The 25,080-nt window shown below is 48.4% G+C and overlaps 1 pseudogene; it reads right to left on the bottom strand.

Annotated features, from left to right (window-relative positions):
- Nucleotides 1–295: 295 nt before the first annotated feature.
- LOC123076555 (uncharacterized) lies at nucleotides 296–25,080 on the bottom strand (annotated as a pseudogene).

The following is a 25,080-nucleotide window of genomic DNA, read 5'->3' as shown; positions in this document are numbered from 1 at the left end:
CTTCACAACAGCTGCCAGCCTCCAGCTTCGTCATAAGCATAAAGAGGCCGATCTTATTTTTCGGTCATCCTTAACTTGTTTCAATCCGTGTTTGAAAACAAACTGGAAAGTCGTCTCCAAATCTTACAGTGGTTGTATTTGAGAACAAAATCCGAAAGCTAGCTAGAATGTCATATTGTAAGGACACAATTCCAGTGACATTCATTTGTAGCAAAATTTGGCATGGACGATTCAGATTTTTTTCCATAAGAACAAGCAGTTTCCTGATCCTCAGATGTTAAAACGCCTCCAAAGCCTACACGCCAGTACTAGTTTCAATGGAGACAAGGAACCTCCCATTCTGCAAGTGCAACATTCAAGCTGACAATAATATAAGGACACAATTCAACCTTCCAAATGGGCTGACGATATCGCGTTCTACAGCCTTGAGCTCCATCACAACTCTGGATCTCGGCACGGAAGCCTGCGTCAGCACAAGGTCGATGTCCTTCTTGTTGCCGCTAGTCTCGTCGACCTCCTCGCCGTCATGGGCTCCTGCCACAGATGGCTCGCTCTTTAAGATGCCGTTGCTCGGGAACCGGCGCCTTGAATTTCTCTGCCAGTTGTGTCCACAGCTGAGTGCTCAGATCCTTGAAGGTAACCTACCCAAACATGACCTAGATTTCTGAGTGTGAGGTCTTCAAGACGTCTGGCTTGGAGATTACAAACATAACCTGCAATTGCGTGGAGAAGTTATGAAAATGAAACAACGAACAGCATATAATTATGCTACAGGAACATGACGGTGTATGAGGCTATAATGTTGAGCATGATACTGAATTTCAGTACGGGCTCTCAACACCACTAGTAGAAAAAGGGCCTATTGTCCCGGTTGGTAAGGGCCTTTTGTCCCGGTTTTTCAACCGGGACTAAAGGGTCGTTACTAATGCCCTAACCCTTTAGTCCCGGTTCTTACATGAACCGAGACAGATGGGCCTCCACGTGGCCGGTGCGGCGAGCCCAGGCAGGAGGGCCTTTGGTCCCGGTTGGTGGCACTAACCGGGACCAATATGCATCCACGCGTCAGCATTTCAGGGGCTGGAGTTTTTGTTTTTGTTTTGAAAGGGGGAGGGGGGTGGGGTTGGGGTTTTGGGGGTTAATTTAGGTGTTTCATATATTGTGTTAGCTAGCTAATTAATAGAGAGAAGTGTCCTCTCTTATCTCCGTGCTTGGTCGACGCTACGTACTATATACGTATGGAGAGGACTAGACACGCTAGCTAGTAAGCAAATGAAGGAAACAGAAGATCGTCATGAACATATGCATACAGAGAGAAGTGATATCGACCACCTCTCCTTCTCCGAGAGATTGGTCGAACAACAAGTTCTCGTATATCTATCCGACACTACCGGCTACATATATACAATAATTATCTCTTACAATATAATCTTCTAATTAAATCGTAAGAACACAGGGTCCACATAGTATTCTCCGTTTTCAGCAATCACGTGGTCAAGGAAGAATGCCGCCAATCTCTCTTGAATTGCTCGCATACGATCTGGTGCTAGGAGTTCATCCCGCATCCGAAAGATCTAATTCGACGAAGGGGGTCAATACATATATATATATGAATAAATGAAACTCGACACAAATGATGGTAATAAAATAAAATTGTGAATATTATTGCTTACACACTTCATATTGTGAATAATATTATTGGTGCTCTTTTGATCTTGGGCGATCGTGTAAAATGTATTCCCATTTATCTCGTATCCTTTGTAAGTCAATACAGTCGAAGATGGTCCCCTGGACAACGAGTACAACTCATCACAAACAGTGGTGTCACCTCTGAGACGTGTTTCCAACCAACTGCTGAAAGTCCTGATGTGTTCACATGTAATCCAGTCGTCACACTGCTCCGGGTGTTTGGAGCGCAGACTGTTCTTGTGTTCATCGACATACGGGGTCACCAAGGTAGAGTTCTGTAGAACTATGTAGTGTGCTTGAGACTAAGAATGCCCGTCCCTGCATATTATTGAGTCCGTTCCTAGCGTGCCTTTTCTAGTCAGTCTCCCCTCATACATCGTCTGGTTCCTCTTGATCTTTAGCAGCTTCCCCCGTTGCAGCATCACCGTATTCAGGGGGCACATAGTTGTCATCGTCCTCTTCTTCTTCGCCGTCTTCCATCATAACCCCTATTTCTCCGTGCCTCGTCCAAACATTATAGTGTGGCATGAAACCCTTGTGAAGCAGGTGGGTGTGAAGGATTTTCCGGTCAGAGTAAGACTTCGTATTCCCACATGTAGGGCATGGACAACACATAAAACCATTCTGCTTGTTTCCCTCAGCCACTTCGAGAAAATCATGCACGCCCTTAATGTACTTGGAGATGTGTCTGTCACCGTACATCCATTGCCGGTTCATCTGCGTGCATTATATATAATTAAGTGTGTCAAAAACCATTACAGAACATCATGAATAGATAATTAAGTGACCAAATTAATAGAAGTTCATCATCACATTAAAACCAAAGTACATACATAGTTCTCATCTAACAACATATACCTCTCTAGAGCATATAATTAATTGAACCATACATTGAAACTATGTAAAACATTTCAATGCGAAAACAAATGCGATCATAATCGCAACCAAGGTAATAATTGATCCAACGGCATAATGATACCAAGCCTCGGTATGAATGGCATATTTTATAATCTTTCTAATCTTCAAGCGCATTGCATCCATCTTGATCTTGTGATCATCGACGACATCCGCAACATGCAACTCCAATATCATCTTCTCCTCCTCAATTTTTTTATTTTTTTCTTCAAGAAATTGTTTTCTTCTTAAACTAAATTTCACCTCTCGACAATAGGGTCGGTTGGAATTTCAGGTTCACATACCTCCTAGATAAATAAAATCTATGTCACGTTGGCCGGCATAATTTTCATAAACAATAAATGAACCAATAGTTATAAAGATAATATATACCACATCCGAATCATAGACAGGATGAGGGCCGACGGGGGCGGATACCAAAACCATCGCACTATATAATAACAAGCAATACAATAGTAAGAAAATTAGACAAGTCTCTATCTAAAGTAAGAATTTTTTTTCAGAAAGAAGATAAGAACAAGAGGCTCACCACGGTGGTGCCGGCGACGAGATCGGCGCGGGCGATCGACGGCGGTGAAGACAGGAATGGGACGTGACGGGCCGCTAAACCTAGACAAATTTCGAGGAAAATGGAGTTTTGAGGTCGAGCTTCGAGAGGAGAATATTTAACTACTGTGGCTCGGGCATTTCATCGAACACCTCATGTGCATAGAAGGTGAGCTAGAGCACCACAAAGCCCTCCCCTCACCGGCCAGAGAAAACAAAGCACTGGAGTGCTCTGCTCGCGGGCGAGGGGTATATATAGGCACCTCATTGGTCCCGGTTCGTGGCATGAACCGGGACTAAAGGGCAGCCTGTGGTCCCGGTTCAAGCCACCAACCGGGACCAATGGTGGTGGGCCAGGAGCGAGGCCCATTGGTCCCGGTTCGTCCCACCAACCGGGACCAAAGGGGCCAGACGAACCGGGACCAATGCCCCCACGAGGCCCGGCAGGCCCCTTGCCTCACGAACCGGGACCAGTGCCCCCATTGGTCCCGGTTCTGGACTGAAGCGGGACTAATGGGCTGACCCGGTCTGAACCAAAGCCCTCTTTTCTACTAGTGCACATAGCGCCCCACAACCTTGGCAAATGAGTGTTGATTGTGGAGCCCAGGGTGAGTTAACCATTGATTGATTTTGTGACCAAGCCTTCTAGTTTGCTTTGTACCTGATCCTTAACTTTTTGTATCTGCAAAGAGGAATAGTAGGGAAGGCAATGGGCATAGTAATTTACAGCTACACGAGCAAAACTCTTTCGAACTAGACTTTCGCCCTGCTTTATAGATAAAGCACTTCGGTACAACCCCTCTCACAAAACGTATTAAAGGCAATCTGATCATTTAACGTATCGTAAACATGGTGGATCACCTGCCGGATATATACGGCCGTACGTTTGTATTAGGCTCATTAGAGCGTTATTTGCACCTTGGCCGACCTGGCCCATTTACATTTTTTCTTTCTTTTATTAAGAATTAAAAACAAGCTGCGCTTTGTGTGGATTTCGAACCCACAACATCCACCTCTAATACTGAGGCCGCTAAACAGCTGGAATAGTTTATTTGTTATCCCATGGTACTTCTTTCTTCCTGTTTATAGAAATATATAACGCTAATAAAAAGCGAGGCAGTACATAAAAAAGCGTGGGTTACAAGGGGCGAAGGGGTACAAGGCGTGTATAATTTTTGGGTGTGGGTTTTTTTCAGTTTAGCCGTTTTTCTTTGGATTTTTTTCATTTTTCCTTATTTCTTTCTATTTTTGTGTTTCTTTTTAAAATTCGTGTATAATTGGGGCGAAGAGCTTTTTAAAATTCGTTAACTATTTCGAATTTATGATTTTTTATGAAAATTTTCAAAACTCATGGCATTTATTCAAATTCATGATTTTTTTGAGTCTGTGGTTTTATTTCAAATTCATGAACTTTTTTGAGTCTGCGATTTTATTTCAAATTTGTGATTGTTTTTAAAATACATGAGCACATAGGACTTTTTTCAATGGTTTCATTCTTGCAACCAAACACACTGTGTACGACCTGTTACATTCGGGTAGGCCGAAAGGGCAAATCTCGAACTATATTTTTTTCACCTCCTACGAACGTGCCGAATTTTTTTCCACACCTTGGCGGACGTGACGCAACGCGCGCTTGGTATTGGAATTCGTTCAAAATTTACGTGAGGAACAACCTTGGGCATGCCCAACTACTGCCAAAATTTGGTGTTATTTCATGCTTGCAACCAAACGCACCGCGTAGAACCTGATACGTTTTGAACCAATTTTTTTCCGCCACCTCCAAACGCACCCAAATATTTTCCACACATTAGCATTACCATGGTCAACATGCATGCCAAGTTTAGTTGCAATCAGATATTCTATGTTTTTTCTAGAATTTTCCCGATGAAATAAACCTAAAACACAGGCCGGACGTGTTTTCAGTTTAGTTCATGTTTTTCAAAAAAATGTTCTCCTTTTCAATGTTTTTCTTTGTAAAACAAATGGTTGATATTCCCAAAATAGCATTTCATAAAATATTTTGCTTTTTAAATCTCAAGTTTGAAAATGTTTGCATTTCCCAAAAAAATGTTTGCGATTTAAAAAAATGTTATTGTTTGCAATTTTGCTCCTTCTATGATTTCCATAAAATGTTTACGTTTTCCCAAATTGTTCTAGTTCTTTTAGAAATATCACAATTTATTAAATGACTGTGTTTCTAAAAATATTTACTTTTTCAAATAAGAAAATGAGATACAGTTTTTTAAAAATGTCGCGGCTTATGGTTCATATAGACTGGGCTACCTTTTTGGACACCAAACCTTAGTATAGTGGCTACTAACGTGGTTGACTGGTGTGATGTCCCTAGTTCGAACCCTATTGCACACTTTGGTTCATCTTTATTTTGCGCGGACTCATGTTTAAATTTTGCCGCGACCTTTAGTTTGTTAACGATTCACGCTAGAAATTTAGCACAGCACATTGGTAGTCACATTGGCTAGTAGATGCGCACATAACCTGGAAGGTGCACGTTAGATTCCCATCGCCCTTCCCTTTTCTCGCTATTTTTCTCCTAGTGCCGCGAACTTCCTTTCTTAAGTGTTCGCGCTGGAAACCTTGCACAACAGGTAGATAGTTGTATGGCTAGCGCAGCACGCACATGCAGCTGAAGAAGCAGGTTCGATTCCTAGCGCCCTACCTTTTTTCGCGTGATTTTTCTCCCACTGAAGGAGGTGCAACCACGAATGGGCCGGCCCAGGTGACTACTTCTTGCCTCTACGAACCCCTCGTATCGGTTTCTCAAAACAAAAAAAAACCTCGTATCGTACGTAAAGAAAAGACCATCTTGCCCTTTATTATGAAGGGCTATAAAATAATCTGAGCCGTTGATGTGTTTAGGGGGGTGTACCGAAGCAGAAGTGACATCCATACAGACCAGTCTCAGAACATAAGCATAGGAGCCTTCTGGGGCCAAACAACACAAATGCGCCCAAGGAAAGCAAGAAGAAACAAAAAATGGCGAGAGCCGTCGTGCAGAAGCCAGGAGAGCGTCCAAGATGGCGTCCAGGCGGTCGCGGTCTCGCTGCCTAGCGAGCGTGTGCCAGTGCTGCAATAAGGCAAGAAATTTGAAGAATGAATCAGAAGCCTGACGCGGGAAAATCCGCTCAGTCACCATTTTATTGTGCGTTGTCCAAAGAGTCCATGTCAGGGCTGCAAAGATAACCTAGAACAGACGGCGCTTGCGACCCGTCTGGGTGGCCCTAAACTGTAGGAAATTAGCCAGGTCTAGGGCTTCCCACTCTGGCCCAAGGGCCTCATGAACAAAGCGCCAGACCGCTTGGGCCGCGACAGAAAAGAACAAAATGTGAGTTCCCGTTTCTGGGACTCGACATAGGGGGCAGAGACCATCGCCCTGGCCGTGCCACTTAAGAACCTCTGTCCCAGAGAGAAGGCGGTCACGTAGGAGCTGCCAAACGAAAATCTTGATCTTGAGGGGCATCGGAGCCTTCCAAAGCGCAGAGAGGCATTGAATGACTGGGTATCAGCAGAGGGCCTGATATGCTGAACTCACGGAGAATTCTCCCGCGGAGAGAGGCTCCAAGAAATTGAGTCAGGGGACTGAGACAGTGGGAGAGGGACTACTTCCCTCATGCTTTCCCACTCGAGCACTTCAGTCGGACCAAAGGAGCGACGGAACATGATGCCCCATTGCCCGTCTAGGCTGGCTTAAGAGACAAGTAGCTTCGGGTGCAAGCAGATAGCAAAAAGGCTAACAAATCGAAAGCAGAGCGGTTCCCCTTCAAGCCAAGGGTCAATCCAGAACTGGGTGCTATTCCCATTGCCAGCTGAGAAGGTAACACCCAGCTTGATCTCCTCTTGAATAGCTTGGATGGATTTTCAAAACTGAATTCCGGCAGAGCGAGAGCAAGCCAGCAGGGGTTCTCCCCGCAGATACTTCGCCTCTAGGAGTTGGAGCCATAAACCTCCATCTCCCCTCAGTATCCGCCAGACCCAATGCATCATTAGAGCTACATTCGTACGGCGCGAGTCTGTGATGCCGAGTCCGCCCTGATCCTTGGGGAGGCGGATGTCAGCCCATTTCATCATGTGATACTTGGGCCGACCATCCGCCGCCTGCGAGAGGAACCTAGTCAGGTCCTTGTCAAAGGAGCTATGTAGACCCTCAGGATGGATGTACCTCCCCATCATATACATGAGGAGGCTAGCAAGGTTAGAACCAATGAGAACGGACGAGCAAACTGCAGAAGACAGTGGACATATGTGGCAAAACAACTCCACACAATTGAAAATGGAACAAGGAATATTACCTTGTCGGTTTAGCACCTCTTCCTCCTCAAGCCCCTAAACTGCAACCAACTTTCATCTCACGAGGACCTACGGCTCATTCACAACGAACTAGTTCAGATACTTGTGATTTGAGTACACTTTGGACCCAAATTATCCTAGCTGAAACGTAGCGTTGTTGTTTTTTAAAATAACTGTGTATTTGTCGTATCGTATCCGTGAGCTTGTATTTTTTTTTTTGGAAAAGGGGACTCCCCGGCCTCTGCATCAGAATGATGCATACGGCCACTTAGATAAATAAAATTGGTTCAACAATGTCGTAGAGTCGTAAAACAAAATAAAGTCGAGCTCACATAGACCTCGACGCGAAAACAGAAAAAGGCCATAAAGCCACAACCGGCTGGCAGAAATAAAGATAGGAAAACTAATTGCCTATCCTATTACATGACCGCCATCCAAACCGGTTGAAGATATCCCGCGCTACCATCTCCCACCGGACAGATCCAGTAGCCAAACGCTCCCTGGCCTCCGTCGGAGTGAGTAGGGACCACATACGAATCAACGCCGTAGCACGGAATACAACCTGCAAAAAATGAATAGTAGTTATTCTGTTAAAAGCCAAATCATTTCTGCAGTTCCAAATTTCCCATAACAACGCACAAACTCCTACACGAATGTGTCTAGCTGTAACGGACTCTATCCCATCCAGCCACGTTTAAAATAACGACCCGACCGAACTCGGAGGAGTAATGTTAAAGGCAATTTACACGGAACGCCAGAAAATTCTTGCCAACGGGCACTCAAAGAAGAGATGCTTGATGGTTTCATCCCGATCACAGAAACTACACATAGTAGATCTTGTCCAATCGCGCTTAACCAAGTTGTCCTTTGTTAGAATGACCTGTTTATGGACAAACCACATAAACACTTTAATTTTTAAAGGAACTTTGACTTTCCAAACATGTTTGGAGCTAGGAATGACACTCGAGTTAATAACATCGATGTACATCGACTTAACTGTAAATTGTCCAGACCTAGTAAGTTTCCAACACAACTGACCGGCCTGATGATGTAGCTGAACCTCCATCAGTCTACGCACCAGATGAAGCCAAGCTTCCCATCTATTACCAACAAGCACCCTCCTAAACAAGGGGAGTGGCCTACATAATAGTTGCCACTAGCGCATCACGGCGATGTACAATACGATACAGAGTTGGGTACTGTAATGCCAAAGGTGTATCACCAAGCCATGTGTCCTCCCAGAAGCGAGTATCGTTGCCATCTCCGACATTAAACTTTGTTCTATTAAAGAAGGCTGCCTTAACTCTCATAAGCCCCTTCCAAAATGGCAAATCAGTTGGTCTCACTGTCACCTGTGACAAAGTTTTGGATTGCAGATACTTGTTAAGAAGAATCTGTGCCCAAGTCGCATCAGTCTCAACTGATAGCTTATATAGCCACTTACACGCAGGCATCTGTTCTTGACCTCAAGATTCTCGATACCCAACCCCCCTGATCCTTAGGACGACAAATAATATCCCACTTGGCGAGTCTATACTTTCTCTTAAGATCATCACTCTGCCAAAAAAATCTTGATCGATAGAAGTCCAGCCTTTTCCTAAACCCAACTGGAACCTCAAAGAAAGATAGGAGGAACATCGGCATACTTGTGAGCACCGAATTAATAAGAATTAACCGGCCTCCATAAGACATAAGTTTGCCCTTCCAGCAACTAAGTTTCTTTTTGAACCGATCTTCGATACATTTCCACTCTCTGTTCGTGAGCTTACGATGATGAATGGGTATACCTAGGTAAGTAAAAGGTAAAGCCCCTAATTCACAACCAAACAATTGCCTGTAAGCCTCTTGTTCCTCCTTGGCTCTACCAAAGCAGAACAACTCGCTTTTATGAAAGTTAATCTTTAAACCGGACAATTGTTCAAATAAACACAACACCAGCTTCATGTTTCTCGCTTTTGCCAAGTCATGCTCCATAAAGATGATTGTATCATCAGCGTACTGCAAAATGGACACACCCCCATCAACTAGGTTAGGCACCAAGCCACCTACCTGACCGGCGTCCTTTGCCCTGCTTATGAGAATTGCCAACATATCGACCACAATGTTGAACAAAATAGGGGACATTGGATCTCCTTGCCTCAGGCCTTTGTGTGTCTGGAAATAATGCCCTATATCATCATTTACTTTAGTTCCAACACTACCTTTTTGCGTAAAGGATTCTACCTGGTGTCGCCAAGCCTCATCAAAACCCTTCATGCGTAAAGCCTGTTGAAGGAATGGCCATTTGACTTTGTCATACGCTTTTTTGAAATCCACTTTGAAAACAACCCCATCCAGCTTTTTCGTGTGAATTTCATGGAGCGTTTCATGAAGGACCACAACCCCCTCAAGGATGTTCCTGTCCGGCATGAAGGCAGTTTGGGTAGGCTGCACAACAGCATGCGCGATCTGTGAGAGCCTATTGGTCCCGACCTTGGTGAAAATTTTGAAAGTAACATTAAGAAGACAGATTGGCCTGAATTGCTCAATTCTCACAGCCTCTGTTTTCTTAGGAAGAAGGGTGATCGTTCCAAAATTTAGCTGAAAAAGATGAAGCTGTCACTACAGGAATCAGCTATTTTGCCGTCTGCCACGGCGGACGGCAAAGGCATGAACGGCGGATGGCAAAGGCCTTTGCCGTCAGCCGCAGACGGCAAAAGGCTCCGGCAAAGTAGGCTACGGTAAACAACTACTTTGCCGTCTGCTTCCTGGTGGCTGACGGCAAAGGCCCTTTGCCGTCTGCCGCGGACGGCAAAGAGAGCGGACGGCAATAATTGCACTGTCAGTCCGTTAAGTGGCTAACGGCAGGCCTTTGCCGTCCGCCGCTGACGGCAAACTTTCTAGTGTCTTTGTCGTCCGCCTTATGATGTCATCTACACGTCACTACATGGCAGGCCTTTGCCGTCCGCCGCTGACGGCAAAATTGTTTACTGTTTGCCGTCTGCCACTGTAGGCAAACTGACCAAATGGGTCAGCTCCCAGAAAGCACAGCTGGATGCCACGTGGCTTCTTTGCCGTCCGCGGCAGACGGCAAAGAGCCTGTTGCCGTCGGTGGCAGACGGCAAAGAGCCTGCATATTGGCTCTTTTTTCTGTTTTTTATTAAATCCAACAATTTTCACAGCAAATATATATGACATATATAGATATATTTCACAGGCATTCATATCACATATATCCAGCACATAAGTTCCATACATTGATACATAAGCAAGTTCAATCCATACATATTACATAAGCAACTTCTATCCATACATATTACATAAGCAAGTTCCATCCATCAATTCATACATAAACAAGTTCCATCCATACATAAACAAGAAGACTAGAACAAGAAGAGTAGCTTCCATGAAGTGAATGAAATCTGCAAAATGGCAAAATAAGAAAGTTAGAAATAGGTGACTAGAACAAGAAGAGTAGAACAAGAAGAAGACTAGAACAAGAAGAGTATGTCATTTATGAGCTAACTTACGAGAAATGGATCATATATGAGCTAACTAAGTTGAAATGGGTCGTTTATGAGCTAGCTAAGGTGAAATGGATCATTTATGAGCTAACTTAGTTGAAATGGGTCGTTTATGAGCTAACTAAGGTGAAATGGATCGTTTTTGAGGTAACTAAGGTGAAATGGATCGTTTTTTAGCTAACTTACGTGAAATGGATCATTTATGAGCTAACTTAGTTGAAATGGATCGTTTTTGAGCTAACTTAGGTGAAATGGATCATTTATGAGCTAATTTAGTTGAAATGGATCTTTTTGAGCTAACTTAGGTGAAATGGATCATTTAAGAGCTAATTTAGGTGAAATGGATCGTTTTTTAGCTAACTTGGTGAAATGGATCGTTTATGAGCTAAATTAGTTGAAATGGATCGTTTATGAGATAACCTAGGTAAGATGGGTCATTTTGGAGTTAACCTAGGTGAAATGGGTCATTTTAAAGCTAACGTAGGTAAAATGGATCATTTAGGAGCTAATCTAGGTAAAATGGGTCATTTTTGAGCTAACTTGGATGAACTGGATCATTTATAAGCTAACCTAGGTAAAATGGGTCATTTTAGAGCTAACTTAGGTAAAATGGATCGTTTATGAGCTAACTAAGCTAATTATGCAATTTTTGACATAAGTAAGCTACGTACAGATCGTTTTAGAGCTAACTTAGGTAAAATGGATGGTTTTGGAGGTCAGTAAGCTTATTAAGTCATTTTGGAGGAGAAGAAGCAAAGTCTAGGTCATTATGGTAAGCATTGGAGGAAATAAAGCTAAGTCTTGGTCTTTATGCATGTGTTAAGCAAAACACTAGATAAACTTACCAAGATCCACGGGGTGTAGGAGCGGGCTGGCTCGTGTCGGTAGCTGGAGAAGGATCGTGCGATGCTTGTCTGGAGTTACGCTGCACCAAAGATCATTTCCAATGTCTTGTTAGCATGATGACACTCAAATGTTAAGACTAGCAAGTAATGTCCATTCAAATTAAACTCACCGTGGTCCCAGGAGAAATCACTGGCATCGGCGGAGCGGTCTGACCGGTCTTCTCGCACACAGACTGCACATTTGGTTTTGACGACTCAGTCATACTAGTTAGTAATGAGACAAACACTACATGCATGTTTTGGCTAATCTGCAGAAGAAACTTACCACAAGGAGCTCGTACATGGCCCTTTCCTGCATGTCATTCCGTGCCCTCTCCTCCTCCATCATCTTTGTCGTCCTCTCCTCCAACTCCCGCTGCCTCTCCGCCGCCTCCGCCAGAAGTTTCTCCGTTCTATCTCTCTCACTCTGTATAGCAGCCTGCAACACCACTCACATGACCATTTGTAATCATTGATGGCAGCGCACACAATGTAATGGAGAAAGATAACTGAGTACGTATCACTAACCTTGATGGCGAGTTGCACTGGCCGTTCACGAGGCCTTATCTCAGGAGCGGAGCTCGACTGGCGCGCCATGATCTCCGGGAGAGAGCTAGGACAACGGATAAGTCCATCAAACTTTTTCCACGCAACACCATCCGATGTGTGTACAATCATCAGATTCCCATCTGCATCTAGTTCGGTTTTTTTGCCCGTTTTGTGCCATGTCATCTGTCTGGCCGTCTCTTCGACCATGAAAAGACGTTGAAGTCTTGGTATGATTGGCATATACCGAAGAACACTAACGGGGATTTTGGTCTGTGTCTTCTCACCCATACCGTTGTCTACCACAACATACCTGGAAGACATGCAAATGGGACAATAGTACAAGTCCGCATAGTCAAGCCTAAACAAGACACATCCTTTCTCACAGGCATGTATCTTATCATAGGGCATCTTCAGTGCACGGAGGATTTTGTCCGACTGGTACAGGTTTGTAGGCATTACATGGCCTTTGGGTAGAAAGCGTCCAAATACTGTCATCATTGCATCGTAGCATTCTCTGCCCAAGTTGAACTGAGCCTTCAGAGCCATTACTTGTGAGATGGCATCCAACTGACAAAGCTCAGTGTGCTCATGGAGCGGACGTTTTGAAGACTCCAACATTTCATTGAAGGCCTTTGCAGATTCCTCCATATCCTCGTCCGAATCCCGAGCATCATCGAAGTCTTGCACCATGTTTTCCATCCCGGTACCATGCTCGTCGGTGCGACGACGATCCACCTCAGCTCGGTCACGTTGGGCAGACTCACCATGAAATGTCCACACCGTATAATCGGGCGTAAAACCACTCTTCTGCAGGTGTTTGCCCATTTCAGCCTCTGTCCTCTTTTCCCAATTGCCGCACCGTAAACAGGGGCACCAGGTTTTCCTCTGGCCATTTGCAAATGCGGCTCGCACAAACCCCTTGGTTTTTGTGAACCATTCAGTGCTCCATTCGTTCTGACCAGTGTGACCGGTGTACATCCACGCACGATCACTCATCTTGACTTTCAGAGCTACTAGACACACAACAAATATATATATATATATATATAATTCACCATGTATATATTCATCAGTTGATCTACTTTGTCAATTTTATTACGTCCATGCAACCTACACTCTAATAGGTAATGATAGGTCCTAATCCCACCCGAGTATGTTTAGATTGGGTTCATTTTCCCATGCTATGCTCCGGATCCTACGCAAAATTTCGGCAGCACCTCCCCGCTGTTCTCCTGATACACGTCTCTGCAATAAACAGAGAGGATGTGTACCCGGAGGACAACAGGGGAGGCACTGACGAAATTTATGCGTCGGATCCGGAGCAAAGCATATGGGAAAACGAACCCAATCTAAACATACTCGGGCTGTCCATGGATAGCGTTGGACAATTCGAAAGAATCAAGGTTATAAATATGCAAATGCATGCATATTTATAACTATGACGCTTTCGAACGGGAGACACATATTGGTTACGCAAACTGATGATTCAAGACACATATATAGCTAGCTATCAAGTTCCATCGGAATAGATCAAATAATTAATGGGGGAGGAGGACATGTCATTTGTGCTCACCCACGAATGAAGGGGCAGAGCTCGTCAAATGCACGGCGAGGTCGTCGAACACCAAACCTCACAGCGATGAAACAACTGCACATTTAAAACTACCCGATCAACACAATTATATATGATGTTTTTCATAACAAAATCGAAAAATATATGACCTAACTAATAATTCACAAATATATGACCCCGTCGGCCTCTGGAAGGCCAAAGAACACCTTTTCGGGAGGTGTCGGGGGTCGGGGTGTCGTGTCGGGGTCGGGGTCGGGGTGTCGGGGTCGGGGTGCCGGGTCGGGGTCAGGGTGCCGTGTCGGTGTCGGGGTCGGGGTGTCGGGTCAGGCTCGGGGTCGGGGTGTCGGGGTCGGGGTCGGGGTCGGGGTCGGGGTCTCGGGGTCGGGGTGTCGGGTCGGGGTGCCGGATCGGGGTCGGGGGTGCCGTGTCGGTGTCGGGGTCGGGGTGTCGGGTCAGGCTCAGGGTCGGGGTCTCGGGGTCGGGGTGTCGGGTCGGGGTGCCGTGTCGGTGTCGGGGTAAGGGTGGGTGTGGTGTCAGGGTGTCGGTGTCGGGGTGTCGTGTCGTGTCGGGGTGTCGTGTCGTGTCGGGGTGTCGTGCCGGGGTGTCGTGTAGGGGTATCGTGTCGGGGTCGGGGTGTCGTGTCGGGGTGTCGCGTCGGGGTGGGGGTGTCGGTCGTCGAGGTCGGGGTGTCGGTGGACGGGGTGTCAGGTGTCGGTGGTCGGAGTCGGGGTGTCGGTGGTCTTCTTCTCCTCCTCTCCTCTAGCTTTCTCCTCCTCCTCCTCCTCCTCTCATCTTTCTTCTTCTTCTTCTTCTTCTTCTTCTTCTTCTTCTTCTTCTTCTTCTTCTTCTTCTTCTTCTTTCTTCTCCTCCTCCTCCTCCTCCTCCTCCTCTTCTTCTTCTTCTTCTTCTTCTTCTTCTTCTTCTCCTTTTTCCTCTTCTTAAACCTAGCACTAAGTAGCCTAAAACAAAACAGGAAAAAACTACACCTAAACCTAGCTATTCTTCTTCTCCTCCTCTTCTTCTAATTATTCTTAGTTTTTTTCATTACTAAACATAAACCTAAAACTAAACTAAACCTAAGACCAAACTAAAAGTAATCTAAACTAAACTAAATATAAAACCAAACTAAAAGTAATCTAAACTAAACTAAATCTAAAACTAAACTAAAAGTAATCTAAACTAAAAAACAGAAAAAAAAGAAAAAAAAAGGAGAAGAGGGGTGGGGCTCACCTGCGGCAGGGGTGGGAGGCCTGTGGCACGCTGGCAGGGCCCAGGGGCGCCGGGCGGTGGGGTTGCTCGCCGACGGAGGGGCGGCGGGGTGGCGCTGGCCGAGCGGAGGGGTGGGGGGGCGACGGGGCGGAGGGGTGGGGGGCGGAGGGGTGGGGGGGCGACGGGGCGGAGGGGGCGACGGGGCGGCGCCGGGCGGAGGGTGGCGGGGCGACGGCGCGTCGGGGAGGAGAGAGAGGGAGAGAACAGAGAGTAACGGGGGGGGGGGGGGGGGGGGGTACGGGCCGTTAGGTACTCTCCTCTTTGCCGTCCGCCAATCTTTGCCGTCCGCCTTTTTGTCTCTTTGCCGTCTGCTAGCAGACGGCAAAGAGGTGGGGCGTTAAGTTTTTTCCAAACGGGCAGGGGGTGGGGGCCACCTCTCTCTTTGCCGTCTGCCAGCGGACGGCAAAGATTCTTTGCCGTCTGCTAGCAGACGGCAAAGAGCTCGCAGATGGCAAAGACCTGTTTTGTCGTCTGCCATTTCTTTGCCGTCTGCTTTTGGGTAGCTGATGGCAAAGAGCTTCTTTGCCGTCAGCTAGCAGACGGCAAAGAGCTGGCAGATGGCAAATTAGCTGATTCCAGTAGTGTGTCCAGCAAACAGATCATTGAACAAAGGCAACAAATCCCCTTTAATGATATACCAGCATTTCTTATAGAACTCCGCTGGAAATCCATCTGGGCCCGGCGCTTTGTTATTTTCCATTTGCGAAACGGCCTCAAATACCTCTTTCTCGGAAAAAGGAGCCGTCAGAAAATCATTCTCCACAGCTGTGAGCTGAGGAACATCATCAACCCTGGACTCATCCAGAGACACACATTTATTTTCTGGAGGGCCAAACAACTGCATATAGAACTCAGTTATGTACAATTTTAGGTTTTCCTGTCCAACAATTGTACCCTCATCTTGCTCAAGCTGAAAGATCCTCTTCTTTCGATGCATACCATTAGCAACCATGTGAAAGAATTCAGTGTTCGCGTCCCCCTGGACTACTCGCCGGAACTTGGCCCGCAACGCCCACTTCAACTCTTCTTCCCTAAGAAGTTCTTTCAGCCTCAATTCCGCGTCAAGCTTGGCATGAAGCTCCGCGGCCGGCAGTGTCGTGGTTTCTGCTTTTACATCCAGGGACTGAATAAGGGATAGAAGCCTTTCCTTTTCAACCTTATAAATCCCGCTAAGATGCTTAGCCCATCCACGCAGGAAACTCCTCAAGTGCCTGATCTTATTCTGCCAGCGATGAAGCGCGGTCTTTCCTCCTGAATCCTTAGCCCACTCTCTAGCCACGAGACCAAGGAAGCCTTCACGTTCAAACCAAGCCATCTCAAAGGAGAACACATTCTTGTTCCCCAAGTGGGAGGGCTCACCAGAGTCCACAAAAAGCGGCGTGTGGTCAGAGATACCACGGGACAGGGCCTGGACTGTCACTAGAGGAAACTTCTGTTCCCAATCGACACTGGCCAACACACGATCCAACTTCTCATACGTCGGATTTGGCAGCGCATTAGCCCAGGTGAATTTTCTGCCCGAGAGCTCAATTTCTCTCAGGTTCAAACTTTCAATGATATTATTGAACATGAACGACCATCTGCCGTCAAAGTTATCATTGTTCTTATCCTCACGCCTTCTAATAATATTGAAATCACCCCCATCAGGAAAGGCAACTGCTCGGAACCACACATCCGAACGAGATCAGCCAAGAAATCGGGCTTGAGCTCGGGCTGCGCAGCCCCATATACCGCAACCAGAGCCCAGTTAAACCCATCTTCCTTCGACCGCACCCGGAACTTGACTGCAAAGTCACCCATAACCACACTACGAACCTCAAGCGTTTCGCACCTAACGCCGAGTAAGATTCCACCCGATCTCCCTCTCGGCGGCAAGCAATGCCAATCAAATTCTATACCCCCCGACAAAGAATTCAGAAATTGAGGCGCAAAATTATCTCTACCCGTCTCCAATAGAGCGATAAAATCTAAATGATGCTCGATAGACGCCTCAGCAAGAAACCTTCTTTTAGCCAAGTCCCTTAGACCTCTGCTATTCCAAAAGATTCCTTTCATAGTTCATCATGGAATTTTTTTGCCGAACGAATCCTAGCACTTGTACGCACTGCGGACAACGGGTATACCTTCCGTTTCCACTTGCACTTTGGGATAGCTCGACTCTGCAACTGGTCCTCACAACCAGTGTCAGAAGGGCTTGCCAAAACTCTCAGTAGAAACATCCTCTACATCCGCCTCAGAACTAGGAGGCAAAAGATCCGCACAAAAATTGTCGAGCACCCTGACCCCGAGCGCATCAACCTCCGAATCACACATTGGTTTAACAGCCGCAATATTGCGAATCATCTCTAAGGCCCGCTCAGCCTCTAGATCAAGTAGATCATTAATAGAATTAGAAATTTCAGTGTCATTACTACCTAGAGAAACTCCTAATTGATTTGCATTATCAACAATCTCATCATTTGAAAAATGCAAAATGGAATTAGAAGTATTGACCGACATACCAGTAGTGACCTCTACATCACGAAGCTTGGCCGCCCTCATGGCGCACCGTTGCTGAATGTCGTCCACGTCCGGATGTGCCTGGAGACGGTCACTCACCCGGCGCCCCTCAGACATCGGATCCTGGATCCCACCAAACGCAATGACCTCCTCCCGAGAGATCGCGGTTGGGGTACGACCTCCTGCCTCACCCCAACACGTAGTCCGAGCGACCTGCAGGGGCTCCCCCACAGCCTCGCCAGTAGGAGGACGGGACGCCTGGCGCGCCCCACAAGACGGGGCCGTCAACGAGGATGGTGGAGGCAGAACAAGGGCCGCCCGCCCTAGCTCCCCACCCCGCACCGGAGAAGCCACCACCATAGGAGAAAGCTCCGAGGCCACCTGCCCCGAGCCCACTCCCGAAGGCAAAGCCGGCACCAACCGAAAGGAAGACGCAACGGGAGAAGAGGTATCCGAGGCCTCCTGACCGGACCTCCTACCAACGAAGAAGAGGACACGGGAGCCACCTGCCCCGCATCCCCTTCCTCAGCACAAAAAGAGCAACCCGAAACCGCCTGGCCTATGGCTCCTCCCGGCACACCAGGCCCGATAAGCTGCGTCATCTCCTGAGGGGGAACCGCGTGCTGAGCAGAAGAGGGAGTGGCCACCTGCCGACTCACCTCCTCCTCCCCCCAGACCGAAAGTGATGAAACCCCAAAATCCCCAGAACCCGAATCCACAGCATCCAGAAATTCCAAAGCAGGCAAAGCGAGCTCAAAAGCCTCCTCGGACTCAACCCGATCGCTCCACAACCTCGGTGGTGCAGAAAAAGGCTCGAAGGACCCAAATCTCAGAGTCGTCGAAGGCACCGAGGAGGGTTGGGCAGCTCCATCCCCGGTCGTCGCGGTCTCGGACCCCGGCCCCATGGACAGCTCTCGTACAGAGTCCTCGACCGGCGGTTCCTGAACTCCCGCGCCACCGTCACCCTCGTGCATATCAACGTCAGACACGTGAGCCGGCGCAGCCAGAAGGCTCTCGTCCTCAAACTCAATAACTAGATTATAAATCCTGCCTCGATAAGCCCACTTAACCACTTCCGGCACATACTCAACGTTCAGAATACTGACCAGAACCCGAGCAATCCCGTGAGCTCTGGTGAAAGCCATGTCCACACGCTCAGGCTTCCACACAAGAATGCCCAAGCTGGCCACAACCCGAGCATCCTGCAGCGGTGTGGAAGGTGCCCCGGAAAAGCGCAGCCACGCTTGCGTAAGCGGTATGCCCTGAGGTTCAACAAGCTTCCATTCCTGAAACTCAAGGATGCCATCAGTACCCGGCACCTTACACATCCCAAAACTCAGCAACCTCTGCAGATCCTCCACGGACGGGCACTCAACCCTGAACATCTTATCATCAAGACCGACAAGGTCCCACTGGAAATCCCCAGGAGCCAGCTCTCGAAGCCTCTGCACGATCTGTGTCTCAGACACCTCCCCTCTGGTGACCTTGACAATCCCCGTGGTTTGACTCGGAGACTCGTCAGGCACCTCGTGCTCAGTCGGAGACTCGAAAAAAGTTAGCTCAGCACAGTATACTCCATACATCATGAGTGAAGGTGCCTGATCGCGCAGTAACGGACAATCCCCAGATTCGTGTGCCAGTTTACCGCAGGTATCACATAACCGCGCCACACACTCCGCAATGAAGTGACCCTTGTCTCCGCAACGATAACAAAGCATCTTTTCCTTCCTACGCGCCCACTTGGACGCTCTATCAGACTCAGCCCTGTCCATCATCTCCACGGACACATCAGGCATAACCTCGTTCTCAGGAGCCGGAGCAGAAGCAAGAGCCGTCACCACCTCCATAGCGTGACCGGTCAACACAAAGCTCCTTGGCAGCCCCGCTATCAGTCATCTGCTCGACAACAACCGGTGGTGGCGGCGGACGTGGATGGTACCGGCCCCCTCGCCCGCCCCGACCACCGCGATGCCCATGGAATCCACCACGCTGTCTAGAATCCGGGCCAGAAGCACCCTCAACAAAGCCACCCTGGGGACCCAGGAACGGTCGCTCTACCGAACCGTCGCTCTGCCAAGCGTAACCTCGGCCACCGCCCGTCGACAACGAGCCATGGTGCACACCTACCCCATAGGCTTCGAATCCATCGTCTCCCCATTGTCCCCGAGGCGCGGAATTAGCACCAGCCACAGGTTTGGTGACGAAGTGGGGTGGCGGTGCTTGCCTAGGCAGATGTCCCATAGACCCCGGCGCCCCCGTCGTTGGCGGCTTAGGCACCGTGCCGCCCCTACCAGCAGCACCACCAGTCTGCCCACCATGACTAGGCGCCAAACCCGAGGCCGCAATCACTGGCACGCGAGCGCCGGCAGACGCCGTGGCACCACGCCCCACGGCCGCACCCGGCAACATTCCGCCTCGTCCTCCCACCTGCGGCACGGGGGGCACCGCGCCCCGGCCAGCTCCACGACCGGAGACAGCAGTTGGCGGCGGCACAGCCGAAGGCACCGCACCACGGCCACTGCCCGACGCGGCCCCAGCGTGGCCCGCCCCAGGGGGATCGGCCGGCCTCTTCCCCGCCACACCACGTCCCGCCATGGACACTAGTGGGGGGATGCGACGAGCACGACCGCCAGGATCCGCCCGCCGATGAAGAGAACGCCGCACCAGAACCCTACGGCGCGAGCAGGGAGAGGAGGAAACCGATCGATCACTGCATGCGTCTCTCACGTCTACGATCAATGTAGCCTCGAGCCCAACCTTTTCCAGTAATACTAGGCCCGGCCCAACTGCAGCCCCTTCGCACTGGGCCACATACCCAGCCGAAGGAGGCCCAGTAACCACCGGAGGCCCACACGCGCCAATCAGGGAATTCAAACGCAGGGCCCTCGCCGCCGCGATCCCGATCGATGCCGCCGGCGCCGCCTGCTGCCGGCCGGCCGCCGCACGGCAACCCTTCTTCCGTCTGACCACAACCGTCCACGCCTCCGGCGCAACCAGATCGAAAACCGTAAGTTTGGGAAGACCTACCTTGTGACCCCTCCATGGCCGAGATGCGTTCGCCGCCGTCCTCCGATGGACGACACGCCGGAGCAGCTCCAGCTTCTCTCCGGGCCGCAGGCCGTTCCTCGCCGGGTCCTCGGGAGGGACGATCGTCTCCACGATCTCGGCCACCTCATCCTCATCGTGTCCGGGAGAAAAAGCCTCACAGATTATATCTGAGGGAGTAGGTGAGCAGGCCGTCGAGCCGCCGGATCGCCCGCCGTCGTCCTCGTCATCTCCGCTGTCATCGTCCGCAAGAACCCAGAATCTCCCACCCACCCTCCGGCGATCACCGGGAGCGTCAGCGCGGGCCGGCGTCGAAGACCCCGGCGCCATCGTCGCCATCGCTATGGGTCCCGTCAGATCAATCATCTCCGTTGCCTTTCGACGTAAATCTATCTGCACGCAATCGCCGACAACCACGTTATAAGAATCAAATTTGAATTGAAACCCCACCTCAATCAAGTCGCCGTCCGGAAGATAGTCGCCGGCGAGAACTTCGTTCTCCAAATCGAGGAGCGCCATCCAGCGCGAAGGCAGAGTGAATCGAAGACACCCTTCGATCCATACGCCCGGATCCGTCCCGACGGCAAAAGTAACCCGCCATTGAGTGCATGCTGCGTCGAGGTGACATGGTCACCGCCTGATCTCGTCGGCCCATCCTTTCCTCTCGGCGACACCACCGCGCGAGAATTGTGAGAGCGAGAGCCGATCTGTGGCGATCCCCCTACGCCGCCACCGGGCGAGGATCGAGACGACGGCGGAAGAAATCCGGTCGCCTCAGGCGGCCTCGTTTCCGCCTCGTCCTCGTCCTCCGTCATTTCCTCCGGGAGCTTGTGTGAAGTTCATAAATTCTTTGTCTTGTCAAGAGGAGGAGGTCCCCCACAAGGTAGAGGCTAATGTTGCCCTCCGTAGCAATGCATTCCGGCCACAGAACCACTCCACACACGACCATCATTGTGTGAGTTTTGCATGACAAAGCAATCTAGCGGGGCTCGCCTTTTCAGTCTGTTGCATGTATGGCTTGATTTAAGCTTCGTACAGGAATCAGATCAAATCTGCCGTATGTATAGCATGATTCATCCGGCCATAGCACAAACGGCACAGGCTAGAGCGGCAAACTACCTCGTCACACACCGGTGTCACCTTCTCGAGTGTCAAAACTGTCAATATCTAGAGAAAGGTGTGGCTGCTGCCGGGTGTAGGTACACCCGCATGAACAGTACACTTAAAAAATACAAAAAAATTGAAAAAAAATCCTGTTTTATTTAATGCAAAGACCATGAATTGGAGCACCTATATAATTTTATTTTCTTTGATAAAGGATGGATTTTATTGACTCAAAATAAAGCATCAAGAAGATACAAACACAATGAGCACACACCCGGCCTCTGCATAGCTAGGATGCACACAGCCAACAGCAACGCACGCACACAAAAACACGCCGGCGAATAGCAAAGTCATACAAGACCAAAGCTATGAGTAGGCGAGGAAAAAGGAAAAAAGCTCCAAAGCGATCGCATCACAATCGGCAAACTATAACAATGGCCATATCTGCACCGACAATATCATGACAACACGCGGACGACGAGGTTCTTCGACAGCAACGCCTTAAGGAAGGGAGTGACATTCAAGTGTCATCATCACCGGATCCAGCCAGCCAAGGCTAGAATCTAGGTTTTCATCCTAAGAATCAGCCTGAACATTTCCAACAATGCCTTCAACAAGGTAACGATGTCAAAACATCGCCATTGTCAGGTATACCCAACTCAGGCCAGACCAAGGCTTTCACCCCAGAGCTCAAGACCGGGTGCTCAAGTAGCACCACCATCGAGGTCATTCATGAGTTGTCGCCGCCACTTTTCCACGATCCCAGCAGCTACAAGCCATATGATCGCCGCCACTGCACAACAATCTCTCTGCATCAAGACATCGTCCATAGTTTGCATCTCACCGCCGAAGTGAATCACCATATCTACGGAGATGAAACTCTCACAGAATCTTTTGATGGCGACCACAATCCGCAGTGGCCTCACCGCCATCCCGGATTCAATCTCCCATGGCGTAGTCAAAAGCCAGAAAGCAGATCCACCACACTGGGACCGTTACCCGCCAAATGCCAGCGCACTCAGCCAGGAACACCGCCTAGCCATGCCACTCGGCCATGCAGCTGGCCACCAAGACCTAGGTGGATGCCAATAGCCAGTACCATGGGTTGCAGCTAGCCGGCAATCTGGGCGGCCGCCAATCATCTGCATGCGTGTCCACGCATGTGCATTTGTGTATATGCATTCATGCACCAGACCCACGTGCTTCCCCTGACCAAACTCCCAGCCATGGACATCATCCAGATAGGAGCCGGAAAGGTAGCTGCGAGATCGGGAGGCACCATGGTATGGACAGGTCGGGAAGCCCGCAACATGGGACAACCGCAGTCAGAAAAGATCGGGAAGCCAGCGACGACGGCGGCGGACCGGCGGCCAGATCAGAAGGCGACCACCAAGGGGAAGAACTGAAAAAAAACCCGCCAAAGACACCCCGCCGCCACCGTCCGCCGGGCAGCCGGCCTCCTCCGGCGACGGCAAGGTGAACGGGGCTGCCAGGGAGGGCTAGCGGGTGATGTGGAGTTTGTTCGGCAACATGTGGAGCACCTATATAATGTTGACGACTTGATGTTTCTCTTGTACTAAATGATATATCTTTACCTAATAATAAAGAAAATTGGGTTTCTTTCGTCCGTCATGGCATTTTTTAGAAAAGTCCCTCTATTTCAGAGAATTCAACCCGCAGTCCTGTTTTAAGTTAAAACGAATCGTTATTTTTGTATTTTACACAAAAGTCCCTGTCTTTTCTTGAAATCAACCCGCCGTCCGGATTTAAGTCACACCCGAACCGTTATTTTACATTTTTCAAACCCCCCTGATGTTTTAGGTAATTCACCCGTGGATCATATTTAACTCAAACAAATGCTTTTTAAAATCATCCATATATTTTAAACCGTAGCTCCGATTTGAACATGTTATATATGAAATTTGATTAGAAAAATATGTAGAATATGAATATGAGATTATTTTTACCTGTTAAGTATTTTTAAATATTATTTTGGAATATATTTAAGTCAAACCAAATGATTTTCTAAATTATCTGTATCTTTTAAACCGTAACTTCGATTTTAACATATTATATATGAAATTTTATTAAAAAAATGTGTGAAATATAAATATGATGTTAATTTTACCTATTAAATATTTTTTAAATATTGTTATGGAAGCAAACTTATAATTTATAGCGGAAGATTCATTTTTTTCATACCGGCGGCGATCCGGATTGCAAATAAACACCCCGGAAAAGACATGCATACCTCTGAAAAATGTCGCAGGGAAAACAACAGATTTCTCATCGCGAGAGTGAGAGAAAGCGAGAGAGAGAGAGAGAGAGAGAGAGAGAGAGAGAGAGAGAGAGAGAGAGGGAGAGGGAGAGAGAGACGCCTTAGGATTAACCATATTCAACACACTTTTTTGTTGTTTGTGTGAACACCGAGGCCATCGCCGGCGAGGGTGTGAGAAGAAGGATAAGCGGCAACACAAATATGATGGCTCGCAAAAATAAAGAAGATGGACCTATTGTGGTCTTGAGTGATGGTTGTTGAGTTAAGAGCGTGTGTTATGTTTTCTCTCCCCCGTTGCAACGCACGGGCTCTTTTGCTAGTGTTGATTTAATTCGCAGATAATGAATGGGTAGCTAATGTATAAACCATCCTTTTCCATTACCTAAGCATCATCAGCCTTATAAAAGGTGCACTACCAATCTACCATGTAGTCTTCTTGTACTAGCGTCCAAACTAGGGAGATGTGTTGGAACGGTACAATACATTATGAATGGGAGGCATCTCGAAACACATCTTCTGACATCAGTTACTTAGAAGCTATCAGGATCGGTGGCACACAGCGACAAGGTCCAGCGGGTCGCTAGTAGAGAACAATGAAGGTACGGTTGTGTGCAAGGTTGTTCATCGGAATCGCCTTGTTGGCAGACAGGCTGAATGGGTGCGGCAGTCTTCATGAGTATCAGAAGGTGGGTGTGTCTCTGGTAGGGAGGCGTGTGGTCGCTGGCTCGGGATCGGAGCCGACTCTCTGGAGCGAGAGACAAGGGATAGACTGGGAAGAGGTTATCCTGGAGGCTGTAGACAGAAGCCAAAGAGACCTCGGCTCGTCATACTGTCTCGTCTTGATACCGTGCGTACTGGCCAGAAGCAGAAGAAGTAATTTCCAAGAACAGAACTGAAAGAAACAAGGCAATTTGAACGAACCAT

This window comes from Triticum aestivum, chromosome 3D, assembly GCF_018294505.1.
Source record: "Triticum aestivum cultivar Chinese Spring chromosome 3D, IWGSC CS RefSeq v2.1, whole genome shotgun sequence".
Lineage (NCBI taxonomy): Eukaryota > Viridiplantae > Streptophyta > Magnoliopsida > Poales > Poaceae > Triticum > Triticum aestivum.
This window is presented reverse-complemented; position numbering and strand designations above follow the sequence as displayed.